The following is an 8,324-nucleotide window of genomic DNA, read 5'->3' on the forward strand; positions in this document are numbered from 1 at the left end:
TTTTTGTAAGAGATTAGTTAGAGGCCGAGAAATTTTAGAAAAGTCCTTAATGAACCTCCTATAAAAACCGACATGACCAAGGGAACTTCTTATACCTTTAATGTCCATGGGACACATCATCTTTTCAATAGCATCAACTTTAGCTTTATCAACTTCAATACCTCTTTCAAAATTTTTATGCCCCAAGACAATACCTTCATTAACCATAAAGTGTCACTTCTCCCAATTCAAGACAAGATTAGTTTCTTCACATCTCTGCAAAACTCGATCAAGGTTGCTTAAGCAATCATCAAAATAAGTCCCATAAACAGAGAAATCATCCATGAATACCTCAACAATCTTTTCACAAAAGTTAGAGAATATAGCAGTCATACATCTTTGAAAAGTAGCAGGTGCATTACATAAACCAAAAGGCATACGTCTATAGGCAAAGGTACCGAAAGGGCAGGTAAAAGTTGTCTTTTCTTGATCATCTTTTGACACATGTATTTGACAGAAACCAGAATAACCATCTAGGAAGCAAAAATGTGTATGTTTGGATACTCTTTCTAGCATTTGATCAATAAAAGGTAATGGGTAATGATCCTTTTTAGTGGCTTTATTTAGTTTGCAGAAATCAATTAGCATTCTATAACCTGTAACAATTATTTGTGGGATCAATTCATCTTTATCATTAGGAACAACAGTAATACCTCCCTTCTTAGGGACACAATGGACAAGACTTACCCACTGACTATCAGCAATGGGATAAATTATACCTGCCTCCAGAAGTTTTAGTATTTCCTTCCTTACCCCTTCTTTCATCTTAGGATTTAACCGTCGTTGGTGATCAACAACCGGTTTAGGATCCTTCTCCAATTTTATTTTGTGCTGACATAAAGTGGGACTAATGCCCTTAAGATCACCAAGAGTATATCCAATAGCAGCATGGTGCTTCTTCAGAGTTTTCAATAATTTATTTTCTTCATGCTCTGAAAGGTTAGCACTAATAACAACAGGATATATCTCTTTCTTATCAAGATAAGCATATTTAAGAGTATCAGGTAAATGTTTAAGCTCAAACACGGGGTCACCCTTAGGTGGAGGGGGATCCCATAGGATTTCAACATGCAAGTTTTGTTTCAAAATAGGTCCATGTTTAAAGAATACTTCATCTATTTCTGTTCCTTCATTCATAAACATATCATTTTCATGGTCTAGCAAATATTGTTCTAAAGAATCAGTAGGAGGCACGACAATAGAAGCAAGACCAATAATTTCATCTTTACTAGGCAATTCTTTATCATGGGGTTGTCTATGAAATTTAGCAAAATTAAACTCATGAGACATATCCCCTAAACCAACAGAAACAATATCCTTATTGCAGTCTATCTTAGCATTAACAGTATTCAAGAAGGGTCTACCAAATATAATGGGGCAAAAGTCATCTTGTGTGGAACCAAGAACAAGAAAATCAGCAGGATATTTGACTTTCCCACACAAGACTTCAACATCTCTAACAATCCCAACTGGTGAAATAGTATCTCTATTGGCAAGCTTAATTGTAACATCAATTTCCTCTATCTCAGCAGGTGAAATATCATGCATAATTTCTTTGCATAAGGAATGAGGTATTGCACTTGAACTAGCACCCATATCACATAAGCCATGATAGCAATGATCTCCTATTTTAACAGAAATAACAGGCATGCCTACAATAGGTCTATGTTTATTTTTAGTATCAGGTCTAGCAATTCTAGCAGATTCATTGCAGAAGTAAATAACATGCCCATCAATATTATTGGCCAAGAGATCTTTAAGCATAGCAACACTAGGTTCAACTTTAATTTTCTCAGGGGGTTTAGGTGTCTTTATAGTACTCTTGTTAACCACAGTTGAAGCTTTAGCATGATCCTTTATTCTAACAGGGAACGGTGGTTTCTCAATATAAGCAGTAAGAACAACATGATCATTATAAGTGATAGTCTTTTCTTCAACTTTAATAGGTGCAACTACTATTACTTCAATGGGAGGATTATATTTAAACCACTTCTCCTTAGGGAGATCAACATAAGTAGCAAAGGATTCACAAAAAGAAGATACTATCTCAGAGTCAAGTCCATATTTAGTGCTAAATTCACGGAAAGCATCGGTATCCATAAAAGATTTAACACAATCAAACTTAGGTGTTATAACTGACTTCTTATCTTCGTCGAGGTCCCAATCTTCAGAGTTGCTTTTAATTCTTTCCAATAAATCCCATTTGAATTCAATGGTCTTCATCATAAAAGATCCAGTACAAGAAGTATCGAGCATGGAGCAATTACTAAGAGAAAGACGAGCATAATTTTTTTGAATAATCATTTATTTTGAGAGCTCATGATTGGGGCATGAATATAACATTGACTTAAGCCTCCCCCAAGCTTGAGCAATGCTTTCTCCTTCGTGAGGCCAAAAATTATATATATAATTACGATCACGATGAACAAGATGCATAGGATAAAACTTCTGATGAAATTCCAATTTCAATCGTTGGTAGTTCCATGATCCAATATCATCACATAGCCTCAACCATGTCAATGCGTCTCCCTTTAAAGATAAAGGGAAGACCTTCTTCTTGATAACATCCTCGGGCATACCTACAAGCTTAAATAATCCTCAAACTTCATCCACATAGATTAGGTGCAAATCGGGATGTAATGTTCCATCACCTGTGAAAGGATTAGCTAGCAGTTTCTCTATCATACCTGAAGGAATTTCAAAGTACACATTTTCAGTAGGTTCAGTAGGTTGAGGAGCAACTCTTTGCTCTACTAGTAGGGGTGAAGATACCCTGAACAAGCCCCTCAAAGGATTATGTTCCATAGTAACAAGTGACAGTAAATTTCAGCACACTATATAAAATTTTCCTTACCAAATTCCACCTACAAAGGCGCTTCACTCCCCGGCAACGGCGACAGAAAAGATTCTTGATGACCCACAAGTGTAGGGGATCTATCGTAGCCTTTTCGATAAGTAAGAGTGTCGAACCCAACGAGGAGCAGAAGGAAATGATAAGCAGTTTTCAGTAAGGTATTCTCTGCAAGCACTGAAATTATCGGTAACAGATAGTTTCGTGATAAGGTAATTTGTAACGAGCAAGAAGTAATGAAAGTAAATAAGGTGCAGCAAGATGGCCCAATCCTTTTTGTAGCAAAGGACAAGCCTGGACAAAAACTTATATAAAGTAAAGCGCTCCCGAGGACACATGGGAATTATCGTCAAGCTAGTTTTCATCATGTTCATATGATTCGCATTCGGTACTTTGATAATTTAATATGTGGGTGGACCGGTGCTTGGGTACTGCCCTTACTTGGACAAGCATCCCACTTATGATTAACCCCTATTGCAAGCATCCGCAACTACAATAGAAGTATTAAGGTAAACCTAACCATAGCATGAAACATATGGATCCAAATCAGCCCCTTATGAAGCAACACATAAACTAGGGTTTAAGCTTTTGTCACTCTAGCAACCCATCATCTACTTATTACTTACCAATGCCTCCCTCTAGTCCCAAACAATGGTGAAGTGTCATGTAGTCGATGTTCACATGACACCACTAGAGGTATCATAACATAGATCTCATTAAAATATTGAACGAATACCAAATTCACATGACTACTTATAGCAAGACTTCTCCCATGTGCTCAGGAACAAACGTAACTACTCACAAAGCATATTCATGTTCATAATCAGAGGGGTATTAATATGCATAATGGATCTAAACATATGATCTTCCACCAACTAAACCAACTAGCATCAACTACAAGGAGTAATCAACACTACTAGCAACCCACAGGTACCAATCTGAGGTTTGGATACAAAGATTGGATACAAGATATGAACTAGGATTTGAGATGAGATGGTGCTGGTGAAGATATTGATGGAGATTGACCCCCTCTCCAATGAGAGGATTGTTGGTGATGACGATGGTGATGATTTCCCCCTCCCGGTGGGAAGTTTCCCCAGCAGAACAACTCCGTCGGAGCCCTAGATTGGTTCCGCCAAGGTTCTGCCTCGTGGCAGCGGAGTTTCGTCCCGTGAGGTAGCTTATGATTTTTTCCTCGATGAAAGACTCCATATAGCCAAAGATGGGCATCGGAGGGCCACCAGGGGGCCCACGAGGTAGGGGGGCACGCCCAGGGGGTAGGGCGCGCCCCCACCCTCGTGGACGGTGGGTGGCCCCCTCTGGTACTTCTTTCGCCCAATATTTTTTTATATTCTGAAAATAATTCCCGTAGAGTTTCAGGACTTTTGGAGATGTGCGGAATAGGTCTCTAATATTTGCTCCTTTTCTAGCCCAGAATTCCAGCTGCCGGCATTCCCCCTCTTCATGTAAACCCTGTAAAATAAGAGAGAATATGCATAAGTATTGTGACATAATGTGTAATAACAACCCATAATGCAATAAATATCGATTTAAAAGCAAGATGCAAAATGAACATATCACTAGTCTGCGCGGCTGGGGCTCGCCTGCACCGTCCCTTTCGCTGCCTCGTCCGCCGCCTGCTGCTGGCGATGTAGCCCATGGAGCGCCTCCGCCACCCCCTCATCAGGACGTCGCCCACGGTCCAAGACGCGCGGCCCCGCAGCGTGACCCTCTGCTACCTCTTGAGCACTGCGTTGGTTTTCCCTTGAAGAGGAAAGGGTGATGCAGCAAAGTAGCATAAGTATTTCCCTCAGTTTTTGAGAACCAAGGTATCAATCCAGTAGGAGGCCACGCACGAGTCCCTCGCACCTACACAAACAAATAAATCATCGCAACCAACGCGATAAGGGGTTGTCAATCCCTACACGGTCACTTACGAGAGTGAGATGTGATAAGATAATATTTTTGGTATTTTTTATGATAAAGATGCAAAGTAAGATAAAAGGTAATAAAATAACTAAGTGTTAGAAGATTAATATGATGGAAAATAGACCCGGGGGCCATAGGTTTCACTACTGGCTTCTCTCAAGAGCATAAGTATTCACGGTGGGTAAACAAATTACTGTTGAGCAATTGATAGAATTGAGCATAGTTATGGGAATATCTAGGTATGATCATCTATATAGGCATCACGTCCGAGACAAGTAGACCGACTCCTGCCTGCATCTACTACAATTACTCCACACATCGACCACTATCCAGTATGCATCTAGAGTATTAAGTTCATAAGAACAGAGTAACGCTTTAAGCAAGATGACATGATGTAGAGGGATAAACTCATGCAATATGATATAAACCCCATCTTGTTATCCTCGATGGCAACAATACAATACGTGCCTTGCTGCCCCTACTGTCACTGCGACAGGACACCACAAGATTGAACACAAAGCTAAGCACTTCTCCCATTACAAGAAAGATCAATCTAGTAGGCCAAACCAAACTGATAATTCGAAAAGACTTGCAAAGATAACCAATCATACATAAAAGAATTCAGAGAAGATTCAAATATTGTTCACAGATAAACTTCATCATAAACCCACAATTCATCGGTCTCAACAAACAGACCACAAAAGAAGATTACATCGAATAGATCTCCACAAGAGAGGGGGAGAACTTTGTATTGAGATCCAAAAAGAGAGAAGAAGCCATCTAGCTAATAACTATGGACCCGAAGGTCTGAGGTAAACTACTCACACTTCATCGGAGGGGCTATGGTGTTGATGTAGAAGCCCTCCGTGATCGATGCCCCCTCCGGCGGAGCTCTGGAAAAGGCCCCAAGATGGGATCTCGTGGATACAGAAAGTTACGGCGGTGGAATTAGGGTTTGGGCTCCGTATCTGGTAGTTTGGGGGTACATATGTATATATAAGAGGAAGGAGTACGTCGGTGGAGCAACAGGGGGCCCACGAGGGTGGAGGGCGCGCCCGGGGGGTAGGCGCCCCCCTACATCATGGCCTCCTGGTTGATGTCTTGACGTAGGGTCCAAGTCCTCTGGATCACATTTGTTCCGAAAATCACGTTCCCGAAGGTTTCATTCTGTTTGGACTTCGTTTGATATTCTTTTTCTGCGAAACTCTGAAATAGGCAAAAAATAGCAATTCTGGGCTGGGCCTCCGGTTAATAGGTTAGTCCCAAAAATAATATAAAAGTGTATAATAAAGCCCAATAATGTCCAAAACAGAATATAATATAGCATGGAACAATAAAAAATTGTAGATACGTTGGAGACGTATCAAGCATCCCCAAGCTTAATTCCTGCTCGTCCTCGAGTAGGTAAATGATAAAAATAGATTTTTTGATGTGGAATGCTACTCGGCATAATTTCAATGTAATTCTTCTTAATTGTGGTATGAATATTCAGATCTGAAAGATTCAAGATAAAAGTTCAATATTGACATAAAAATAATAATACTTCAAGCATACTAACTAAGCAATTATGTCCTCTCAAAATAACATGGCCAAAGAAAGTTCATCCCTACAAAATCATATAGTTTAGTCATGCTCCATTTTCGTCACACAAGAATGCTCTCATCATGCACAACCCCGATGATAAGCCAAGAAATTGTTTCATACTTTTGACATTCTCAAAACTTTTTCAATCTTCACGCAATACATGAGCGTGAGCCATGGATATAGCACTATGGGTGGAATAGAATATAATGATGGGGGTTATGTGGAGAAGACAAAAAGGGAGAAAGTCTCACATCAACGAGGCTAATCAATGATCTATGGAGATGCCCATCAATTGATGTTAATGCAAGGAGTAGGGATTGCCATGGAACGGATGCACTAGAGCTATAAATATATGAAGGCTCAACAAAAGAAACTAAGTGGGTGTGCATCCAACTTGCTTGCTCACGAAGACCTAGGGCATTTGAGGAAGCCCATTTTTGGAATATACAAGCCAAGTTCTATGATGAAAAGTTCCCACTAGTATATGAAAGTGACAAAACAAATGACTCTCTATCATGAAGATCACGGTGCTACTTTGAAGAACAAGTGTGGTAAAAAGGATAGTAACATCATCCCTTCTCTCCTTTTCTCTCTTTTTTGGGCCTTCTCTTTTTTATGGCCTTTCTCCTTTTTTCCTCACTTGGGACAGTGCTCTAGAAAATGATGATAATCACACTTCTATTTATTTACAACTCAATGATTAGAACTCGATACTAGAACAAAGTATGACTCTATATGAATGCCTCCGGCGGTGTACCGGGATATGCAATGAACCAAGAGTGACATGTATGAAAGGATTATGAATGGTTGCTTTGCCACAAATACTATGTCAACTACATGATCATGCAAAGCAATATGACAATGATGAACGTGTTATGATAATCGGAATGGTGGAAAGTTGCATGGCAATATATCTTGGAATGGCTATGGGAATGCCATAATAGGTAGGTATGTTGGCTGTTTTGAGGAAGATATAAGGAGGTTTATGTGTGAAAGAGCATATCATATCACGGGGTTTGGATGCACCAGCAAAGTTTGCACCAACTCTCAATGTGAGAAAGGGCAATGCACGATACTGAAGAGGCTAGCAATGATGGAAAGGTGAGAGTGCCTATAATCCATGGACTCATCACTAGTCATAAAGAACTCACATACTTATTGCAAAAATCTACAAGTCATCAAAAACCAAGCACTACGCGCATGCTCCTAGGGGGATAGATTGGTAGGAAAAGACCATCGCTCGTCCCCGACCGCCACTCATAAGGAGGACAATCAAAGAACACCTCTTGAGCACTGCGTTGGTTTTCCCTTGAAGAGGAAAGGGTGATGCAGCAAAGTAGCGTAAGTATTTCCCTCAGTTTTTGAGAACCAAGGTATCAATCCAGTAGGAGGCCACGCACGAGTCCCTCGCACCTACACAAACAAATAAATCCTCGCAACCAACGCGATAAGGGGTTGTCAATCCCTACACGGTCACTTACGAGAGTGAGATCTGATAAGATAATATTTTTGGTATTTTTTATGATAAAGATGCAAAGTAAGATAAAAGGCAATAAAAATAACTAAGTGTTGGAAGATTAATATGATGGAAAATAGACCCAGGGGCCATAGGTTTCACTAGTGGCTTCTCTCAAGAGCATAAGTATTCATGGTGGGTAAATAAATTATTGTTGAGCAATTGACAAAATTGAGCATAGTTATGAGAATATGTAGGTATGATCATGTATATAGGCATCATGTCCGAGACAAGTAGACCGACTCCTTCCTGCATCTACTACTATTACTCCACACATCGACCGCTATCCAGCATGCATCTAGAGTATTAAGTTCATAAGAATAGTGTAACGCTTTAAGCAAGATGACATGATGTAGAGGGATAAACTCATGCAATATGATATAAACCCCATCTTGTTATCCTCGA

Source organism: Triticum aestivum, chromosome 2A, assembly GCF_018294505.1.
Source record: "Triticum aestivum cultivar Chinese Spring chromosome 2A, IWGSC CS RefSeq v2.1, whole genome shotgun sequence".
Taxonomy (NCBI): Eukaryota; Viridiplantae; Streptophyta; class Magnoliopsida; order Poales; family Poaceae; genus Triticum; species Triticum aestivum.